The following is a 23,445-nucleotide window of genomic DNA, read 5'->3' as shown; positions in this document are numbered from 1 at the left end:
ATGCAGATGTCTGGAACTGGATTCTAGTCTTGTGTAACATGATCTCATCCCAGGGGTTATTTATTTAGCCCCACCTTTCAGGACTTTTATTCAGCTGCTGGTGATAGGCAATGGCATGTAAAAAACAAAGCAAAAAAAATCCTGTTTCTGTTTAGGCACCCAAGGCTCTGGGTCTCATCCTCTTGCTAGGCACTGGCTAGATGTGAGCATGGGATCCGGTTATGCCAATGGCACATGAGGAGAATTCTGCTCTATGATCTCTGGGAACCTACCTTTACATGTGAGCTGGAAAGGTGGGAAAAAGGCCTGGCCCTTAAAGGCATTGCTGGATTTCCAAACTAGCCATCCCTAGAGCCCTTGTGTCTATGCTGTTATGAAGGTGAGCAGCCCATTACAGTTCTGTCTCCTTGAAGTTGTGCCTTCTGGGATTTGAAGCTATGAGACATGATCTGTCGCTCCTTGCTTAATGTATCTTGTAACACAACGGTGTGTTTGTCCAGGAACTGACCTTGATCTAGACTCTATTGGTGTCTTGGATCATTATAAATAACTCTTTGGTGGTCTTTGGTGAGGATTGCTGACTCAAGAAACTCACTTTCTTGAACTAGACATTAAAAAAGAAAGCACAGATCATACTTCACACTTGTTACTTCTCTAGCCATTAGGAGTTGTCTGTGAATAAGACAGACTAAGTCTCCACTGTCACGGAACGCATAGTCTGGTGGAAGGAAGTTGATGTGTAAGCAGTCAAAGGAATAAGGCATAATAAATCAGACAAATGAAATAAGATGCACAGGCTTGCTATTCGTTAGATCTTCCCCTTCCTCCTTCTCTTCTCCTAACATCAGGAGGCAGGCTTAGAGTTGGTGACCAGGAGGTGAGTGACAGGGTCAGCCATGCAAGCATGTGAAGAGAAACAAACCAAGCCAAGAAGAAACAAACAAACCAAAACCCTGGCAAGTGTAAAGTGTCTGGCGGCAGAATGTGCTTGGTGTGAGAGTAACAGCGAAGTGGGCAGCGTACTGGCAGTGATGCAGGGAAGCAGGTGGCAGAGGAGGACGCAGAGCTCAGGTCAAGGGAAGGAATCTGGCCTTTGCTCCCAGCAAGCGGGGAAACTATCCAGGGCCTTTGAGCGGAGCAGTGGCTGAGTGCTTTAGCTTACAATTTTCAAGGTCACTCTGACTCCCGGGTGGAGTCTACGTGGAGATAAGGGTCTCTCAATACTCCAGCCTATAAAAGATCATGGAGGTAGCCATGGAAATAGTAGCTCCAAGTGGTTGGATTCTGGATGTATTTTTATATTACAGACATTAGAATTTGCTTATGGTTGTGAGATGTGGGAGCTTGAAAGAAATCAAACTTGACTGACAGGGTGTTGACTCAAGCCGCAAAAGGTGGGCAGGGCAAATGTGGTGAGAAAAATCAAGGTTTGACTTGGGCATATAAGGCTTGAGGTGTGTGTGTGTGTGTGTGTGTGTGTGTGTGTGTGTGTGTGTGTGTGTGTTTATAACAAGTAGAGATGTGGCAAATCCATTCAGTTGGGTTGACTAGTCCAGAGTTCAAGGGAGAGATAAGGAAGAACCTTGAGCAGTCAATGCTGTAACCTCAGTGTCCACTTACTTGTTAAGAGACAAGCCTTAGCCATTTAATATGGGAAAGGGTTTCTATAGGCTGCTTTTAGCCTTACCTCTCACTAGGCCTCTCCCATACTCACACTTAAGTTGCTCATCATTTTCCTCATCTCTGTTGTCCTTTGACCTGGGATGTGTTACCTTCCCATGCTGTCAGAGTTCTGCTCCTCCCCCAGGGCTTGCCAAACCTTTTCTGATCAAGAAAATTATTTTAGTATATGAAGTAATATACTTCATTAATTTCACATATATGTATATTATAATGTATAATACTTTGTTTTTATTCGTTTTCCTCTTCATCTTTATTGATTTCTTTTAGCTGAAAGCTATTATGAGCTCCTCTGTGTCTTCAGAGCATAGTCCACCTTCTATCTGATAATTGTCTGAGACAATTTCTCCTAGACAGTAAACTATTTGAAACAATGACAGGACCATAGTTAATTGATCCTCATATCCCTAAGATGAACATAGATATGACCAGGATGCTACAAACTAGATCCCCAGCCAGTCACAGTTTATACTACTTGTTTGGAAGCAGAAGTACGTGGGGGGCAAGGTCATATATGAGCACACTTACCACAGGGTACTGGACAACCCCTCCCCATGTACCCCATAGTCCAAATAAGTTGGTTTCACCATGCATGAGCCACAGCATCTTCATGCCCCAAGATGCTCAAAGACTAGACTGAAATCTGGCGTCTTTGGCCCCTTTCTCTCAGGTCTACATCTAGCTACTGGTCTCTCTGATGGTGAAGAAGTCTGAGAATAACTGAATCAAACAGTGAGCCAGTCTAGGGGAACATCGGAGAGTAGATGGCTCATGTCCTACTCCTCAGACTTTGGATACAGGGCTTAGCAGGAAGCTAAAGGCTTAATTTACCACGATAACCAGATATAAGGGACATCATAATCTGGAAATGAAAGCACATGAGCAAGAAGAAAGCCACTCAAGCAAGCATGTATATTTAGCTTCTTTTTCATTGCACTGAACACCCTCCTTAGGACTATGGCTCAGTAGTTTCTCAACCCATGTTCCATACTAGGTACCTCCTCCTTGGATTGAAATTCAGGTAGTCCTGACTCCCTTCTCCAGATGGCATCTGCCCCCACATCCTGTCCTTATTTTCACCTAGCAGGTGCTGAGTCTCCTTTCATGTGGTTGTGTGAATTGTATAATCCTTAGGAATTCACGTATCTTCCCAATGTAAAGATTGAGGGCTTGTTCTGCATCTGTGGCCACAATATATGGAGAGACACAAAGCAAAAACCAAGCAAAACCAAACAAAAAACAGGTGTTATGCATAAAGCTGAGGGCTCCAGAGCCACGTGATCTTGGCCGAGTTAACATCCTAGGGCCTCAGTTTCTTCACTCATAGTATAGAAGTGATAGTATTTGTGGTAGTATTTCTTACTTCACAGAATATTCTTTTTGTCTTGATTAAATGAGTCTGTTCTTGCAAATGCTCCAAATAGTGCTGGGTGTATAGAGATTGTTGGGTCAATTCTAGCTACTTTGCAAAAGCAAGAGAGCTATGGAATGGCAGAGAGAAGGAAACCTCAGCAGAAACCTCTAGGACTCTGGAGCCAAGAAGGTTTGAAATTCCCAAGGAAGAAATATATAGCTTTAATAATACTCGTAGCTTCTTTTCTCTGAACATTTCTTTCTGCCTTGCAGTCTGTTTCCTGGCAGTGTAGATGACCCTTGGCACCGAGAGGGGAAGTCTTACTGGAGCTGGCTATGGAGTTTGTTATTTAGGCAGCTGCTTTTTGGCTGGATTCCCAAGAGAAATATCGGAGCTGGCTCCATTCTTCGGGCTCAGAAGTCACCTGGCTAGTTGTGGGCTTCCATCGTTTTGGGATGCGCAGCTGGAATTTCTGGCTGGTGTCATGCTAAGCAGGTGGCTTGGGAACCAAAGGGCACAGCAGTTGGCAACAATGGTTGTTGGAAGGTTACCAGGGATCAAGAACATTCTCATCAGTTGCAAGTGTGAGCTCTTTCCAGGTGAGTATGAAAGATCTTCCTAGGTGCCTTGCGGGCAGCATCTTCTGCCTGATTCACCTGGCTCTCCTTGCTTGGACCTTCAGTTTTGCTTTGGCAGTCAAGGGTCATTTCAACGTAGGCTCTTGCTTTTTTTTGTTTGTTTGTTTGACCATTTTCAGCCCGACCAGTGGCATTCTGAGCTGAAAGTACTGGATATCTTTCTGATGGTGTCTTTTTAACTTTTTAAAATGGACATTTTCAGCCATATCCCTCTTCCCACTCTCCTGTGAGAAACATATCGGAGAAGGGAAGGCACTTCATCCCAACAGACATCTGGTGCAGGCTGAGGGGGCCTTCAGTAAACAAAGATTTTTGGTTTAATAGCTGATTAATTCAACGTCTTCTCCTTCCATATTCCAGTGTCAACAACCCCTTTCACTCTCTGAATTCCAAGAGGGGGATTTGCTCTTGGAATTAGAAGAAATATCTATGCCTAAAGCTTCTCTTCTTTGAACCTATTTGGTTGGATCAGCTGTAATCTTCTATTTCCCATGATGAATATTGCATAAGAATATCCATTCAACAAATATTTACTAAGTGTGCACTGTGGACAGGGCTCAGTGCTAGGTATTGGAGGAGAATTAATACTTCTCTAAGCTGCATGAGTTCATAAAATACCATAAGGAAGAGACCTGATTTCTGAAAGAGAACTCAATAGCAGCTGCCATACAAGACCTTAAGGTGGCCCAGAATTGATAAAACCTGAAGGTTTTGAGAGGTAGGAGAGCTCACTTGGAACCGAGTGGTAGTGAGAGTTGACAGCTTCCTGGAAGAACTGACATTTTCGCTAATGTGTGTGGGATAAGCCTTCTTGCAGCTTCTTAGGTATGTAAGTTTTTTGGAGACTCCAAACAAGCTGCTTTGGGTATTCACTCAGATGTGTGGGTGTGGGATTCCAGAGTGGAAACCAGTGCACTGGTGTCTATTTGCATGATGAAGTCTCTGCCTTGGCTCTCTCTGGGGCAGGTATCTTTGGCACCTGTCCTTATTGCTACAGGTGTGTAGATTCCTGCCGGTTACCTGCAGTACCTGATGAATTGAACACCAGGCTTGAGCTCCATCTCAATCGCCATCTTTTGCTGAGATATACCAGGATTGAACTGGTTCAACATTCTAGAAAGGGTATCTGGATGCTTGACTTCCTGCTCCTTTGCTACTAATGAGGTCATTATGACCTTATTCAAGTGATCTCCTTCTGCATGTCATTCTCCTTTTTGTAAAATGTGTGAGTTTGTTAGAAGAGACCAAAGACACTCTACCCCTAGAGCTGTTTGACATAGCATGGACTTGGCACACTTCTGGGCATGGGCAAACTGGACCAGCCTTCCTGGGGGCTTTGTGCTTGCAGAGGCACGTGTTGCAGACCCCTATGTGAAAATGAGGCTTCTGTGGGATTTGGATGGCTTTGGCCTAGCTCCTACTGGATTCTTCACGCTGGCAGATCCAGTCTCTTCTATTTTGTCTCTCTAGTTTCTGGAGGTTCTCAGCTTCACTAAACCTCTCCCCTTCAATTTCAGGAAGAAAGAATGTGTGAGACACTGTGGTCTGGGGCCTGTTTCCAGAGCCTATTGGATGGGAGCACAGAATGGCAACTCTGACTTGCTCTAATTTGTACATTCTCAGTGGGTTTTGGGTTGTTCTCTCTTTCTCTCTGTCTCTCTCTTCCTCTCTCCCTCCCTTTCTCTCTCCCTCCCTCCCTCTCTCTCTCCCTCTCTCCCCCCTCTCCTCTCTCTAAACATATGTATTATATATTATATGTGGCATTAAATCACAGTAGAGGCCATGCTGAGAGCACTGTTCCAGGATGCATGAGTTTTGCCGTTTGTGCAGATGCTGTCTTTCCCCTCTGTACAGGAATGATGTTATTCCGATGCTATAGAAATGCATGTTGTTGGCTGGGTGGTGGCGTATGCATTAATCCCAGCACTCGGGAGGCAGAGGCAGGCGGATGTCTGTGAGTTCGAGACCAGCCTGGTCTACAAGAGCTAGTTCCAGGACAGCCTCCAAAGCTACACAGAGAAACCCTGTCTTGTAAAACAAAACAAAACAAAACAAAACAAAAAGAAAAGAAAAGAAATGCACACGGTCTCATTCCTCCCCCAGTGTGTCATTTACTGCATGTGTCCCACAATAAAGCTAAGCCCAGGGCTCATCGCCTATGGCACCCTTCATGTTGGGCTTCATGGCCGCCCAACAGGGTGTGGCGCTGTGTGGTGATGGACTCAGATTCCAGTTCCAACTCTTCCAGCGACTGTGTGCTCTCAAGTTAGCTACTTTGTGTCTTTGTGCCCTGATGCTTTACCTGAAGAGCCTTGATATGGACACCTGCTTTCTGATGTAAACATCAGCAAGGCACCATATATGTTCCTTGGAATAGAAGATGTGCAGTCAGTGCAAATTCCCTTTGTTCTGTCGTGAAAGGTTACTTCTCCTTTCCCTCGCAGTCTCCTCTTTCCTCACACTTGGGGAGACGCGCCCCAACTGTTTCCAATAGTCCTTGTGAGTTCCAGACACATCCGCAGTTAACACCAGCCAGAACTGGAGCAGCCTTGCCAAATCTTAAACTCCTTCTTCTGCCACCAGGCCACATGAAGGGACTTTGAGCTGTACTAGGTGAGACTTATTACCATCTGATCTGAAGCCAGAGTTGCTTTCTTTTGTTTAATAATTTATGTCTTCTCTGAGAACGCTGAGATAGAGTTTAAAATTACAGAAAGGGGTGATTGATGTAAACGCCAACAAAGCTAACCTGCAGTAAAATCACCCCAACTCCCTCTGTGGGCTGCCACTCAGTCACACCCACAGACACCAGGTGGCACGAGGGAGTGTGCTCTGGAAGGGAGAGGTGAGGTTTGTTTCTGAGATGTCAGGGCTCTGTCAAGCTGGCTCTGTGGGTGTCCCTAGCTCCTGCTGGCTGAGAAGCAGAGCAAGGTTTGTAGAAATGAACGCAGGAGAGTGCCTGTGTGTGCCTCAGCGCACAGTACTGAATGCTGGTCTCCATTTCTTTTTTCATCACGCATTTATTGAGTAGCTACTATGTGCCAGGTTCTCTGCTGGGTGCTGTGCATAGTCAGAAGGCTGGAGACAGCTGAAGTTCTCAGCTTGGGGTGGAAAGAAATACATTAATAATCAATTGTAGCTTTCCTCCCGCTCACTAATCATTCTCCCTAAGTAGTAACAGGGCAACAGCCTCTTCCAGTACCTTTTGTCCTTGGTAGGACTTTAGAAAGTTGAGAGGATGAGGGAATAAGACTGGAATAACAGGGCAGCAATGCCCAGGCGTCCTGCAGATATATTGTAAATACTATCGCTGCTCCCAACATGACAGGCACAGGGCAAGGCACTCACTTACATTGTCTCCCTGGTGTGTATAAGGGAGAAAGAGGTTAGTGACATGTGGGCAGAAACATATCTTGAATGTCATTTTTGACTAGATGGAAGCCCGGTTTCACTCTGCATATACACCCAGGATAACTAAGGGTGGTTGTTAGTTTGTTGTGTGTTTTTTCTTCTTTTTTTTCCTTTTGGTTTTTTGAGACAGGGTTTCTCTGTGTAGTTCTGTAGACCAGGCTGGCCTCAAACTCACAGAGATCCACCTGCCTCTGCTTCCCAAGTGCTGGGATTAAAGGGGTGCGCCACCACCGCCCGGTCAATTTGTTGCGTTTTGATTTTGTGGGAGAATCCATAAGCTGACCTTGGGATGAAGGAAACCCTCTGTATTTCAGTAAGATGGTGATGCACCTGCCAGGGCACAGTAAAAAACAAGTGGGTCTTCGTACTTCCTCCTCCCTCTGACCGGAAGACCCTTCCCTACAGCTTTGTGGCCACCCACTCAACCCTTCATGCTCCCTGAAGGTGTCCCTTTTCAGTCAGGCCTTTCCTCATCACTGTACAATTCAGCGCCCCACTCCCCGCCTCTTAGGCTAGCTCAACAACATCGTTTGCTACTTTATTTTGCTTATTATATTATGTGTCTCCTTTCCCCAACATTCAGGGAAGGTAATCTTCAGAAAGCCTGAGTTTTGTCAGTTTAATGCCCTGGACTCTCAGCTTTCAGAACAGCACCTGTCTCAGACCATATGGTCATTGTTTGTTGAATGAATTAATAATCTAATGGTCTGAGAAAGAAATGAATCTGTATCCCCAAGGGCGGCCGCACAACCCACCAGATGTGGTTCGAAGCACATTCATGCACACCGACTCTCAGTTTTCACAACAAAGCGAGCTTCCCCCCCCTTCTCTAAATTTTGCAGCTGAGGAAATAGGTACGGAGAAGTCATACACCCTGTTACGATGCAGCCTGAGACGTGTTCTGGGGAGTATGGAAGTGTGAACAAACAGTAGATCTGGAAAGGCAAACAGAGCGGTCTGAGTCAAGGAAATCTTGGGACTTGTAGCCTGTAAGGAAACCACTCGGGTTATTTCCAAACAGTGCTCTTGGTGAACAAAGAAAGCGGGTATTACGAAGCCCATACGTGCATATAGAAAGCCCACTGGCTTGGTCTTATCTTACGAGCATGCTCAGATTGAGGTGTCTGTTTCTGAGCATGCTCAGTTCTATGTCCAAGAGCACATAGTCAAAAATACACAAATCCTTTCAGGTTGAGTATTTGGCTGTACTATGAGCCAAGATTCCTCTTAGTTTGCCTAAAACAATGAGTCAAAATGACCAGGTTGCTTTCTTGTAAAGCAAAAAGAGTAACTTTGAAGGTGCTTTAACTATCTTGTAGAGGGGCAAAACCTTTTCCCTGTGAAGTACGGGAGTTTGTCACTAAAGGTGCTTGCCCCAGTGTCTGACAAAAGCGGCTTGCATTTTAGCTGGGCACTTCATAATGGGAGGAGCCAGGGGATGGTGGTAGCTTTGACTGGCAGGCTCTACTTAAACCATCATGAACTGGATGTTTTGGTCTCTCTCCCCACTTAGTTCCACCTCCCATCCACCGGTTGACGTCTCTGGATGGGGTCTGTTCTGGGCTCAGCAAGTGCATTCCTTGTGATCTACGTGTCTTGCTATTTTTAAGCATTTGTAGCAGACATAAGATAATCTTCCATACTTAAAGGGTACAGTGTAATGTTTTGATACATGCATACAATGTGTAAAGATCAAATTAGTGTAATTAGAATTTCTATCACCCCAAACGTTTATTTTTTCTTTGTGGTGGGAACACTCAAAAATCCTCTTTTCTGGCTATTTTGGAATATACAGTAAACTGTTAATGGAATCCTGCTGTTGTACCCCTGCTTTGGGGTGGAAGATTTTTTTCCTATCTAACTGAATTTTGGTAACTATTATCTATTTGATAACTATTATGTTTTCTCTTTCTATCTCTTCTCCCTCTTGGCCTTCCTAGTTGCCTACCTCTGATAATTTTCTTTTATGTGGTCCATATGTTTAGTTTCTACACACCCCTGAGATCATGCAGCACTCAACTTTATGAGTCTGGCTTATTTCTTATATGTTCCCCAGTGCCATTCATCATCCATGCAGCCATATATGACGGGATTTTTTCTTATGACTGAGTAGTATTCTACTGAGTATATACACTACATTTTCCTTTTCTCCATCTGTTGATAAACACTCTAAGATGTGACTATTACTCAATTGACATGGAAGTATAGATATTTCATTGATGTACTGAGTTCATTTCCTTTGGACTTATTTCCAGTAGTGGGGTTGCTGGATCATATGGCAGTCCTATTTTTAGCTGTTGGAGGAAACTCCATGCTGCTTTCCATAATGGCTATACTAATTTGCATTCCTACCACTAGTGTACCAGAGTTCCCCTTTCTCTGCATCCTTGTCAGCATTTGTTATTTTTTTGTCTTCTTGATGACAGCCGTCCTAAATAGATTTCCTGCTACTTTGTTCCCAAATCTGCAGACCCCTCCTGTGTTCCACAAGCAAGCAGGGTGGCTCAGCTCAGATTCCTCAATTCCCTACTCTGCACTTGCAAAGCTGTGTTCTCAGACATGGCTTCTGTGTCCTGTTGTCCCTCTGTGAGAGAGGAAAGACTGTGAACAGCCCCACGTCCCATCACTGTTCTTTGCAGAGACCTACAAATGTCTGTATTGATGAAAAGGATCTTTTGTGCATCTCCACAAGGAGACAGCTTACTGCCTTCAACCGTTTCACCTTGCCTGCTCCCCTTTCAGCCCCTCCGGGTCTAGAGTGACCACCCTTTTTGCTTCAAAACCTTAGGAGGTCACCTGTTTTCCTCACCTAATGATGTGTTACAGAAAACAAGCTTCCTTTACTTGCAAAAGTGTGACGGGAACATGAATATTAATAACTCCCACGGGTTCCCTGCAAACATCCATCACCACAGCTTAGAAGGCTTGTTCTGACTTGCTTGGCATGGGGGTAACTGCTCAGTGGAGCAATAAAACAGCATTCATGAAGCCAGCTTAGGCAGAGCTCTGCCTGGAGCTTTGAACTTTGGTGCTCCTGCAGGGTTGAATTAGGAATGTGCTCTCCTCCACCTGGGTTCTACAGGAAGGATGCTTGACTTCCAGAGGAAGACACTGCCAAACCTGGTGGATGTGCAATGACTCAGTCACAAGACAATAAGCACTAGTCCCAAATCAACAGGAAGGCTAGAAGTAGAGAATCTGGAAGGACTAGTTTTCCTTGGGAAGCTTTAGGGCAAAGGGCCTGAGGACTGTGCTCCCTTTTGCCTTTAATTCAGAGTCCCCACTGGCATTTGCTGAAATACTCTACATTTTCTCCCAGAAGTTCCCCATTGGATGGCACACAGAGGTGACATAGGACACTCTCAGCAGAGCTATTAAAAATTGCTTTCAGCCAGGAGTGGTGATGGCGCACTCCTTTAATTCCAGCACTCAGGAGGCAGAGGCAGGGGGATCTCTGTGAGTTTGAAGCCAGTATGGTTTACAAAGAGAGTTCCAGGACAGTTAGGGCTGCTATACAGAGGAATCCTGACTTGAAAAACAAAAAAACAAACCAAACAAAAAAGGTTTTATTTCTGTGTGTGTGCAAGTGTGTCACAGAGGGATAAGATCCTACAGAAGGTGAATTATAGGTGGTTGTGAGCCACCTGACATGGTTGACCTGGGACCCCAACTCCGATCCTCTGGAAAAGCAGCAGGTGCTCATACCCACCAGGCAATCTCTCTGGGCCCCAGCAGAGTTATTCGAGCAGATGTTCTTGGGTCTGAAGAGCACTGCTGGCAGGGCTGCAGAGTAGAGCAAATACCTGGTACGGAGAACCCTGTATCTTGGACTATTTTGCTGTAAGATCTCCATGTGATCTTCTGGGGACTGAGGTCAGATTCAATTTTTATTCAAGAACACACCAGTCTGGGTCCCCTAGCTGAAAAGCCACAGTTGAAATCTACTTTAGCAGACAACATGTCACGCACTTTTTTTTTTTCATGATTTTAAAAAAGATTCAAACCTCCAGCTCACACACACAAAAAATCTTTTAGATTTTCTGGAGAAAAATGTGCCGTTAGGCATTGCAATTGAGGTAGCATTTCTGTGGCTATACTTTAGGTCATTCATTAAAGCTACGGTGGGTAATGAAAATGCTCATTTTCTTGGGTAGCAGCATGCAAAATTCCTCTGCCTTGCAATTAGCAGTGGTGGGGAAATCTTTGCCATTCGTTCTAGTTGTCAGCTTCTCTTGGGCTGTAGTAGGAACTGTAAAGTCCTGCAGGCAACCAGGCCATGCAGATAAAGCCAGTGAAATCTTCATGTTTTTTTCCACGGAAGACTTTATGCAGGGGCTGTTTCCTCCCAGACAGAATCTAATGGAAGATGTTTCAGAAAGCTCCCAGCCAGTTCTGCACGGTGAGCCTTGGCACACAAAGTTGCTAGCTACGTGGTTCTTCCCCCTGTAAGTTTCAGTTTTCCCATCTGTAAAATGAAAATTAAAAACAATAACTCATCTTTCTCCCATAAAGAATCATCCTGGGAATGTTATGAAGCCCTTTGTGGGAACTGTTTTTAAAGACTTTGAGTGCATGGCAAAGGGTTGGTGTTTTATAGAATATTATGTAGTGATAGTCAGACTTTTTCTAAGGGCATCCAAAATATTCTTTGAAAAATATTCTCTGTAAATATCCTCTTGAGTTACTGGCTACAGAGCATGTGCTAAAGAAAAAAAGAAGCAGCAGAGCTCTTTCTAGTCAAAAAGGGAAAACAATTGATGTACTGATTATAAAATATACATTTGGCTGTCTATTAAACAGCCTATGCACCCATCACTCCTTTCTCCTTTATGAAAAATTGTGATTTTTTTCCTTCAGAGTTAGCCATTCTTTATCATGACTGTATCTTTCAGGAGAATCAAGCTTTAAATATGAAGCAGGTCTTGACTAGTCCAAGCCAGTGACTCTCCACTTCTAATGTTCATATCAGAGTCATTTTAAGCCACCAGCTGATGAATCCTACCCCTGAAGTTTCTGATTTCATAGGTGTGCAATGGGTTAGAGAATGTGCATTTCTGATTATGTGATACTGATGCTGTTGGTCTGAGAACTACACTTTGAGCATCACTGCTCTAAGCCAATCAAGGTGACTCCTTCTTCTTGCCATTGGGTATAGACACATTGTAGTTTTGATCAGTGAGGCATAATACATCTCCTGAGTGCTTATGAGAAAGTTTTTCTCATGCTCCAAAAAAGATATAGGGTAGGGGTGGGACACTTGGAGAGAGCTCAGCAGTTAAGAGTGCTTGCTCCTCTTCCAGAGGTCCCAAGTTTGGTTCCCAGAACCTGAATCTGGCACTTCATAACAGACTATAATTCCAGCTCCATCTAATCTAATCTAATGTCATCTACTAGCTTCTGTGGGTATCTGCACTCATGTACACATATCCTACACACACACACACACACACACACACACACACACACACACAGAGAGAGAGAGAGAGAGAGAGAGAGAGAGAGAGAGAGAGAGAGAGAGAGAGAGAGAGAGAATTATCTTTAATAAAAAGAGATACTCTCACTACCTCTGGGCATCCAATGCTGAAAATATTTTGTGATGAGGAAAGAGCAAACCTTAAGGTGAAGGGAATGACAGGTGAAAAGATGAGTTATCAAGTTACCTAGTTAACTGCGGAGCTGTCCACTCCTTATTAATGGACAAAGAATGATGCCACAGTAGCTTTTCATTCATGAGAACTTGGAGGTAGGTTATATACTAAATTGTGTGTCTGAGCTGAGACTTAACTATCAAGAGAAGAAACAGGAAGGGGGCGGGGTCCACGTGGGAAGATTAGGGGTGGTGTACAATTGAAATATGAGTAAGAGTTCCCGACATGAGAGAGGCAACTGTATCAGTGCAGGTAGGAGGCATGCTGGGTAGCAGAAACATGTCAAACCTCTGAGGGTTATGTGGTTCAGGTATGATGGTTGGAAAGTAATTTCAGGATTGGGAAAGGCAGGCCAAAGGAGTCAGAATTGAAAAAGTGCAAAATAGCAAGGGGATTTGGGAACTTGTGTTCTGATTGAGATCATAATATCTCCAGATGATACACTGATACTCTACTAGTTAACACCTATAGAATTATTCTCAATTAAGAGACATGATGAGGCTGAAGTGGCCTCATTCATGCCATCAATGGCAGTGTGTGATTTTATAATAATTACTAAGAACTTCCCTTTTCTCTAACTCGAAGACTTGTTCAAGTGCATTCTTCTATCATGTGTGGGTTTGAACTGTGATCTTTGTTGTCTATCCCGTTTTCTTCCTCTTAGGTTCCTGGATATCTTCAGTGGGCTACTCCCTAGCAACTTTTCTTGAAATCATTGTTTGCTATGGTTCTGAGTCCTCCACTTTCCCTGGTACTAGGTCCTAAAGGGCTGTGTTCTTGGTATTGAAAATATAATAATGAAAAATCATGAGCCTCAATGGTACAATGTTCACAGTGTGTGTGTGTCAGCACTATCCAGCAGAAGTAAAACACAAGCTACCAATGCCAGGTTCATGCATAAATTTAAAATTGTCTAGCAATTTACTTTAAAATAGTGAAATGAAACAATGATGCTAATTTTAATACTACATTTTAATATAAAATGATTTCAAATAGTTACAGTAATATATTTTATCCATTCCAGGAGCCCTCAGCCAGGAAAAATTTTGTCCCTCAAGGGTCTTTTGCTGGTGTCTAACAATGTTGCTTGGCTATGTCAGTAGGCAATTTTTGGTTTTCAGAACTATGGGGTGCTAGGACATTTAGTGATTAGAAGTTGGGGATGCTGCTAAACATTCTACAGTATACAGAGGGTGGAGTGGAGGTGGGGCACAGATTCAAATACCAACAATTATCTGGCCCCAAATATCATTAGAGCTGGGCTTGAGAAATTCTGTTACTCTTTCCAACCCATGATTCCAATATGCAGCCAAATGTAAAAATTAACCAACCCTATTACTTCAACTTTGTTTTCAGTGTAAGTCTTAAACCTGGTGGTTCTTTTACAGTTATAATGTGTCTCAGCATAGGCTAGCCATGTTTAAGCTGCTCAATTGCCATATGTAGCTTGAGCTGTTGTAATAAATACCAATGTATACAAAGTGTATAGTCATAGTCAGTATAATTAAAGCCCTGGAAATTTATTGTCTCCATCACGTATTTCCTGGGCAGAACAAATATGGTGAGAGATAGTTATCCTACCCTCCAGAGAGCCACCTGCTGAGGAGTTGAATATAAAGACTGCTTGTTACCTTTCTAATTATGAAACAGGAATACAGCTTTATTTAAAACAGTGTCTATGCAACTTTTGCATTATTTCCCTGCAAAATGCTATCAAGAGGTAGTGTTTTCTTATCCCCTGGAGGCAAAGGTCAACATACCCTGTTGGGAAGATTATGAGGAGAAAGAACTTCAATGTGGCTCTGGGGATTTAGATATTGATCACTGACGCTTTCATGTAGTTAAAACAAACAACTAAGTGTCACACTTTGCCTCCTCCAAAGCACTCTGATTTTTCCTTTTTGAAGAAATGGCAAGTAAAGGATTTCAGGTTAAAGAGAAGGTGATCACGTCCAAATCAGAGCTTCAGAACAATCTACATTGACCTTGGTGCAACATGCTGCAGTTTGTAATCCCCAATTTGAAGGCTTCACAGCATCTCATTAGTTTGGAGTTTCAGTACGGATAATTCTGTATTGAGTGAGTAATTAAATGTGACATAGACGCAGGAGAATGGATTAGTGACATACCCAGGGGTCCCTGTGTGGGGGCCTTTCCTGTTTCTGCCCATGAGAAAAGTAGGTGAGAGGCTTAGCAGAGCTATAAGGCCAGATGCTGGTGCAAAATGCCACAGATTATCTGTGACTATGGCAATGTGCCAGTCAGTATGGAGATGGAGGCCTTATTGAGGGACCCTTATGTAGGCTGGACCCATCTGTGAATCAATGGGGTGTATCTGCAGTGCTGTTAGTCCTTCCTACCCGTGCTGAGACTCTGTCCTCGGTTTTCAAGAGCCAGGTGTTCCTTCTACTCCTAATGGGAGGAAGGTAGTCTGTGTTGAATTATGCCAGAGTAGCGATTGCTGCCTGTTATCTCAGAGCCATCTAAAACCTGATTGTATCTGGCAGGACCAGGCTTTTTCAACAATGAAGGAAGACAAAAAGAGTGTTTTCCTATTTTTTAGTGTCGACAAGGCACTTACTTTTAGAGTTGGAGGCTTGGATAGGGAATCGTGGAGTTTTCTGTTTCTAGAAAGGACCCCCTACTCAAATGTTCACACCTGGAAATCCACTCTTTGTTTCAAAGTCTACCAGGGAGAGAATTATAAAATAATTTTGGAAACAAACTCAGTTTCTTGCCAGCTCTCACTCAGCATTTCTTAAGCACCAACTCTGCATGAGGAATTAGGAACAGAGATTGGAGGAAACAAGATACATCTTTGGCTTTCCAGGAGCTTGTGAAAAAACAGCAATGGGCAGGTGTCCTAAGGACAGAGAGCTGAGGAAGCTGAGCTGGGAGGGAGAGGAGAGGTTTTGTGTGGTTGGAGAAATCAAATTGGTTTTTTGGAGTGTGATGGAAGGGAGAGCTTGGAGCCAGGGAATCCTGTGTCATGGTTTTTCTTCTTCTATAACTGAATTCTTTAAGTACAATGCAAGGTATCACAGATACAGAAATAAAGCAGGTGTGTTCCTTGTGTCCAGACCAAAAGAACTTACTATAGACTAATATGAAGCTTACTCTTCCTTAAAGATGTGGCTCACAGCTCAGTCCTCACTCATTATATTTAGTGAGCCTCTGCTATGTGATGACAAGGGTATAATGGGGAGCAAGACAGATAAAGTCTTGTTTTTCTAAAGTTTATGGTCTAGGGGTTAGAAGACAACAGGTGGGTACAAGTGTAGTAAGAGTTATAATAGGGAACAAGAGGACACTAAGGACACTTAGGGTTTTTATTGCTGTGACAAGACACCATGACCACAACACCTCATATAAAGGAAAACATCTAATTGGGGCTGGCTTACAGTTTCAGAGTTCCAGTTCATTATCATCATGGTCAGACATGGTATTGTGCAGGCAGACATGGTGCTGGAGAAGGAGATGAGAGTTTTGTAACTTGATTTGCAGGCAACCTGACATGAACTGAGCATAGGAGACCTCAAAGACCACCCCTACAGTGACTTACTTTCTCCAACAAGGCAACATCTAATAGTGCCACTCCATATAGGCCAAACATTCAAACACATGAGTCTATGGGGTCCATACCCATTCAAGTCACTACTTGGGGTATTTTGCCAGTGGTGCAATCTGTTATGTAAGTTTAGAAGTGATGGTTAAGTCAACACTTGAATGTAGAACTAGGTAAATGAGCTTGATGTGCAGGGGGGCTGGGGAGAGAATATACATGTTGGAAGGAAGAAACTGCAAGAGTCCCAAGTAGTAACAACATGGTCCTTTTGGTAAATGTCTATGCTGGCTGCAGGAGGCATGGAAGTGAAACCCAAGGGATCAGGCCTTTGATGAACCAGATATTAGCTATATGATGCCAGGATGCAATGTCAAACAAATCAAATATAAAGTAAACATCTTCTTTCCCACTGCTGTGTGCAGGAGAGGAGGCCTTTTTTTTTTTGGTCCAGGTGTAGAGAAGGAGTGACGATGCAGAAAGTATCTCAGTTTAGGATGCAGAAATGTTCTGCTCTTGCTTGGTCTGCTCCAGCAGTCCCTGGGGATTAAGAAAGTACTACCATGCTTTGGGCAACTGAAGGTTAGGAACCCATCTGTTCTGTTTCCCCTGGTTTCGACACAGTACCTGTATTCAGGGTACTCAGAGAGTGAGTACCTTTGCTGTGACCAGAGAGGGAGGTGTCTGGTGTTAACTGATTTTTGCAGTTGGCTGAGCCCTGAACTCCCAACATGTCTCTGAAAGGCAGTCTTCTGAACTGCCACAGACTGAGCTGTTGCCTTTGTTTCCCTGCTTGACATCCTAGTGACAACTGAGGGTAGAGGCCTGCATAGAAATTCCTGTAGCCCAGTTTAAAAGTACAGACTTGCTGAACTAGAGAAAGTAGTGGCTGGATGGGGAGGGTGGGAGACCAGAAAACATGGTCCGCCATCACACCCATTAAGCCATTTTCCATACTTTAGCATGCCAGATTATCATTAGTATTTTGAAAATGTGAAAATCATGTTTCATTACTTCAAAGGAAGAGATGATTCTTATTATAAATATGACACTTAAATAATTTCATTTCTTAAAAAAATTGCTCTTTGTAGTTGCCAACAATTACTTCTCCTCTTTTCTAGTTGACAGATAACTATTTTAATATTCATTACAGTCTAATGTTATGAAATTCACAAGGTGAAAAGTGGTATGGGTTTAGGAGATGGAATGGAGTCCACAGCCTTTAATTTGACACTCAAAAGCTTTTACCATTATACTTTGAGATGGGTAGCATCAACTGTAAACTTGACAAGATCTAGAGCCGTGGTTCTCAACCTTCCTAATGCTGCAACCCTTTAATACAGTTTTTCATGTTGTTGGTGGCCCCCAACCATACAATTATCTCATTGCTACTTCATAACTGTAATTTTGCTAATGTAAATATCTGATATACAGGATATCTGACATATATATCATGACCCACTAATTTATAGTCACTGAAAAACCTTTGTCTGTGGCAGGAGGGATCATACTACTTCAGGTTTATTGAGGTGAGGAAGACGACCCTAAATGTGGATGGCAACATTCCCTGGCCTGGGTGCTTTGTAACACTGGGATGACTTAGTATTCCTGAGCCTCAGTACTCTCATATACAAATGGAAAAATGATAAACCTATTTAATGAAATTGCTGTATCACATGAGTATTTTATTAAAATGCTTATCTGGAACATTAGCACCTTTTCTGGAAAATAATAAACAATACTCAGTACATTTTTGTTTTAATAACCATGATACATATATGGCTACTATAAGAATATCCATTGTTATTTTAAACCCCAAATTTCTATTAAAACACTGTACAAATGTATTGCAAAGCATATCTTGCAAGCAAAATCTGGATTCATTTTGCTACCAGTCTGCAGATGGCTCCCCGAAACCCCCAGAATGACCTGACTTAATTTACATTCCAGAGCATTCACAGGTTCCTGTAGGGGCAGGAATTTCTGCGTATGTGTCTCCTTTGTACCTAGTGACCCCATCAAGCAGCTGAACAGTCATTTTGGTGAGACCAGCAAGTAGTCTAGTAATAGAGGCTGCATTTAGCACTCATGTTCTTTCTTAGAACATCCTCATATTTATGACATGGACTGTGTGCTCAATACAAACCGGTGTTTGCACTCTTGCTTGAATCTCTCATGTGATGGGGTTACGGGTGTGTGGCATACAAGCACCTTTTGTCTGGACATCGTATTGAGCCCCCTGGGTTAAGCCCGGATCTTCTCACATTCCCTCCAACCTGCTGCCCCATGCCACTAAGACTGTCATGATAACTGGCTCACATGCCGTTAGGAAGAATTACCATGATCACTAATGGGTAGTTAGGGATGGCGTTCCAGTTTAAAGGCTTTCATGAGCCGTGAAAACTAGTGAGTAAATAACCGTTTATCAGCCAGTCACTTAGAGGACTCTGCATCGAATGATGTTCTAGGACTTTCAAACACATATAAGTCATATATCATAATGGGGCATAAAAGTTAAGTGTGAGCGGGCAGTAAAACCGAACAAATGTTTACCTTAGTGAAGGTTTATTTACATGCCCTCCATGAGACAGTTAAATGAGCTGCTTGCATACTGACGCTGCTGCTCCCAGCTTCAAGCAGGGCTCCGCTAAGAGGCGATGCACCAAGTGGACGGCGTAATTTCAGAGGTTCGGGGAAAGCCTCTCTGGCCTCCTCCAAAACTCATTTTGCCTGCTTGATGTTTAAAATTTTAACAAGAAACCAAAGCTGAAGCTCTATAATTATAATTTGATTTGATAAGTTTAGCCACGGCTCCACACAGAATACCGCTTAACGTACGAACAGCCACATCGAGAGTGCAGCAGAATGCTTTCGGACACGGGTAGCCTCCTTACTTCTCAAGTGCTCCAATCAGTCTCACTGCTGCCCCCAATTATGAAGAGGGACCTGTGACTTAGAAAAGTTAAATGAGTTGTTTGAGGGCACTCTCTGCTTACGCAGGGGCCAGGATCCTGGGTTTCAGATGAACATTCTTCTCTGAAATCTTTTCTACTTTAGCTGACTCTTACTCTTGCGGTGCAGGCACTAGTATGGAAAAGGACTGTGACCGGGAGAGTGCGCTTTTCAGTCTTTCTCCGCCTGGAGAACTCAGTCCTGGAGTCCCCATTCTGTAGTGTTTCCTGGTCACTCCTGGCTGATAGTGCTTACAGATTCTGAGAGCTGGTGAATACACACATGGTCTCTAAGCTTACTGAGTTGACCACACCCACATTTTGTATGTATTGCTGGGATTTCTCCCCACCACCCCAAGACTCCTGTTACCACAGGGGGCTACCAGAGATTTGTTATTTCTTCATTCATTGAGGACATTTTTTAAAAATTGAGAACCTATTATAAGACAATACACACAATTCAGAGGTTGTTTGATCGAGTCTCCTCTATACCTTCTCTGCCATGACTGACTGACTGAAAACCCTCCTGAACCTGTTAAGCGAAACCTTTCCCTACTTAAGCTGTTTCTATTGGGCACTTTGGTTAGAACAACACAAAAATAGTATATCAGGCTTGATCCCTCCTTGGCTAATAGTAACTGACAAAACACGAATCTGCCACATACTTGTAGAAAGTGTAGTTAGAGTAGTTTTGGAAAAACCCTTGATGAAACTCGATCTTTATATGAAGATAAAAAGAATGAATACCTAGTGGTGTGATCCATCTGCCGAGAAGCAGGAAAGCAGAGCTGGGTCTCTACATCTCTCCAACTGGTCGACCACAGGAACTGTTGGTGGGAGTGTTGCACAGAAGAGGCTAGAGGTCAGGGCAGGCTATATTGTGGACAGAACATGGGAATTTCTTAATATTACCAAGTCTTGCTGGTCTTAACTCTAGATAAGTCAATGTGCTTGTGTCTTTTCTGAGCGGCACTCCATGAGTCAAAGAAAAAGAAGTGGAATAAGAAATGACCTTCAGGGTGTCATTGTTTAATGATATTACCTCCATTAGTGACAGTCCTTTCATTTTAATATACCAATAGCAATACTTGAATGAATTTTATCTGAATTTATATTCTATTTATTTCCCTGCTAGCTTCATTTCGAAAATCACCTTTTCTGAATGACAACTCAATCAATTCAATAACATGCAATTTTACACAGTGGGAACCTATTCCCGTGTCCCTCCTTATACTTGTAATTGTTGGGTGCTTTCCTGAGCAGCCTTCTGTGTTTCAGAGCTGCTGTCTTCTCCAGGCTCCTGAGGTGGACTGGCACTGTGAGATGGACAGTTCTGACTTGAGGCTGAGACGTTCTCCTCTTCCCCAGTTCATCACACGACTCACGTTTGTCACACAGAGCTGCCAGCCCGTACCCACTCTTCCAGCAGCTCAGTTGTGTTAAGGATCCATCAGTTCGATCAGCTCTGTTTTAGATGCTTTGTGAAATGCTGGGATTTTCTCCCCCCACTTTGTTTCTCAGGCTTTTGGAATCCTGCCAAGGTAAATGAGGGTGAAATGAACATGTATATTTTGGCTTTGTTTTTCAGGGCTCAGTAAAATGATGGACAGGACTGTACACTAGAGGAAGGAAAGGCAAGATAGGCTGCACACATTGGTTGATCCAGAGAATCTGTGGGTAATGAACTGGAAAAAAGACCCCTTCTGATTGAAAATTTGAATCATTAAAAGCGTTGGAACCAATAGCTTCTTTTAGAATTCCAGTCTTCTCTGATTTGTTGTGAGTCAGTGCTATAGTGGTCTGAGCCACAGCCAAATTGTCAATCAAAATGAGCAGGGCTTGTTCATGGCCTCTGTTGTTTCAGACATCATATTAAACACTTTAAAAGGCTGCAGTAGCTCTTCCAGGGCACTAGAGCGGTCATCTCGCCACAGTTCTCTCTGGACTTTCATTGATTTAGAATTTGCATTTCTCATTATTTGCAAATGACCCCCTGGGTTCAAAATTTGTATTATAATTTGTATTTTTACTGAAGCATGAATTAGAATTATGCTTGCTGGTTGGGATGCTGGAGTTTAGTGGTGGGTTGCATGGTTAGTGAATGAGTTGGACACCCTGCCCCAGATCTCTAGAGAAAAAAAAATGTTCTCAATCATTAAATATAGGGATTATGGGGGAACCTGTATGACATAGTGGTTATTTGTGAACTGGGGGATTCATAAAGGTCTTAGAAAGAATTACTCACAAGCGTCAGACCATATTGTCAGTATTTCTTACTGTAATGAAATCCAATACTGCAATGCCTTTCTTATCTGAGGGTGACTTATCTGGCCATTAACAAATGACTTATTGTGTAATCAGTTTATAGAGAAAAAAGTGCTGCTGTTGAACACACAATATAGATATCCTCGAGTTTACCCACATAAAACTCAGGTGCTTAGCTCAAAGGCAAGCTCTTTGAGCCTTTGCCAGAACACCCTCACTCTTTTTTTTTTTGGACTTTAGCTACAATTAGAAGTTCAGACTTCAGTACCACATGTGTCTGTGTGTTCATTGCTTTCCCACATGCTAGTTTTCTCTCCTCATTCTCCATCTCAATCCCTGTTGAGTCCCTTGGTATATCTTAAAGATGATATGCACTGTGTGTTTAGAGCTGTCACTTAAATAGGTGAATACCATTTGAATTGATGAGTAATAAGTTTTATATTTTTTCCTTTGATGATATTCACTTGGCACAGTTTTCCAGGATTCATCTATGTAGGTGATTGCTCATCTATCTAATTCTGTTCACTCATGTTCCAGAGTGTGTACCCACTGTGTTCTGTTCACCATCTCACTTAGAGACACCATTGTTGACTCAATCTACAAGCCATGCTGTGAGGACCATTCTTTTTTGTTTCTCTGTAGTCCAGGGTGTGTGTGTCTGTGATGTTAGCTGTAGAATGAGATTACAGGTAACAGGAGACCCACAAGCTCCACCTCTTGCTCTCCACAATGCGTTGTGATGCTCTACCTCCCTCCCCTGTGAGAAGTGCATTAGATTTCCTGTTTCCACATTCTCTGACACTGCCTTAGTTGGGGCTTCTGTTGTTGTGAAGAGACACCATGACCATGGCAACTCTTACAAAGGAAAACATTTGTACTCTTTTGGCTTTTTGAGGGACCCACTACCTAGCTCCCAAATAAATACACAGAGGCTTATTATTACTAATGAATGTCCAGTCTTACCTGGGCTTGTTTTTAGCCAGCTTTTCTTGTCTTAAATTAACTCATCTACCTTTTGCCTCTGGGCTTTTATCTCTCCTGTATGCCTTTTCTTTCCTTTGTGTCCAGCTGTGTGGCTGTGTGGCTGGCTGTGTGACTGGTCCCTGACATCCTCCTCCCCATGTTCTCTTGTTGCTACTTCTATTTATACTCTCTGCCTGCCAGCCCTGCTTATCCTTGCTCCTGCCTTGATATTGGCCATTTAGCTCTTTATCAGGAATGCCAGGTGTTTTAGACAGGAACTTCACAGAGTTAAGCAAATGCAGCATAAACAAAAGTCACACACCTTAAAATAATATTCTCCAATAATTGGGTGGTTTACAATGTCAGAGGTTGAGTCCATTATCATCATGGTGGGACATGACCAAATTCAGGCAGACATAGTGCTGGAGAAGGAGCTGAGAGTGGGGAAAGAGCTACATCTTGATCCTGAAAGCTACAGGAAGTGAAGTGAACTAGGGGTAGCTTGAGCATAGAAGACCTCAAAGCCTGCCTCCATAGTGACACACTTCAAGGTCACACCTACTTCAACAATGGCACACCTAATAGTGCCATTCCCTATGAGCTTATGGGGAGCAATTACACTCAAACTGCCACATCTACATACTTTCCCAAACTGATCTAGACATAATTTGATGTTGTTTAGAGCATTTCTGGCTAATTGTGAGATAGAGCTTCTCTTTATACATTTATTAGTCATTTGAATTCCTGGTTCAACACTCACCTATTCATAGCCTTATCTATTTTGCTGTTGAATTTTCCTAAACTGATTCATTTGTTGATTGATCATGTCAGTTGTGCTGATGAGTTCCTGTCAACTTGACACAAATGTAGGCATATCTGGAAAGACAGAGTCTTAACTGAGAAACTTTCCATCATAGGATGTCTGTGGGCTTTGTATTGATTGCTGATTCATGATGGAGGTCCTATCCCTGGG

The 23,445-nt window shown here is 43.0% G+C and overlaps 1 long non-coding RNA gene across 1 annotated transcript; it reads right to left on the bottom strand.

Annotated features, from left to right (window-relative positions):
* Nucleotides 1-10,669: 10,669 nt before the first annotated feature.
* Nucleotides 10,670-22,907, bottom strand: LOC121137094. Its single transcript, XR_005874317.1, has 4 exons — nucleotides 22,795-22,907; nucleotides 20,630-20,777; nucleotides 19,992-20,117; nucleotides 10,670-11,548 (listed from the first exon to the last, which is right to left on the bottom strand). It is a non-coding gene; the product is annotated as an uncharacterized LOC121137094 (long non-coding RNA).
* Between the last annotated feature and the right edge of the window lie 538 nt (nucleotides 22,908-23,445).

This window comes from Mesocricetus auratus, unplaced genomic scaffold (assembly GCF_017639785.1).
Source record: "Mesocricetus auratus isolate SY011 unplaced genomic scaffold, BCM_Maur_2.0 Super-Scaffold_100676, whole genome shotgun sequence".
Classification (NCBI taxonomy): Eukaryota; Metazoa; Chordata; class Mammalia; order Rodentia; family Cricetidae; genus Mesocricetus; species Mesocricetus auratus.
Note: the sequence above shows the minus strand (reverse complement) of the source record. Positions and strands in the feature narration are given on the sequence as shown.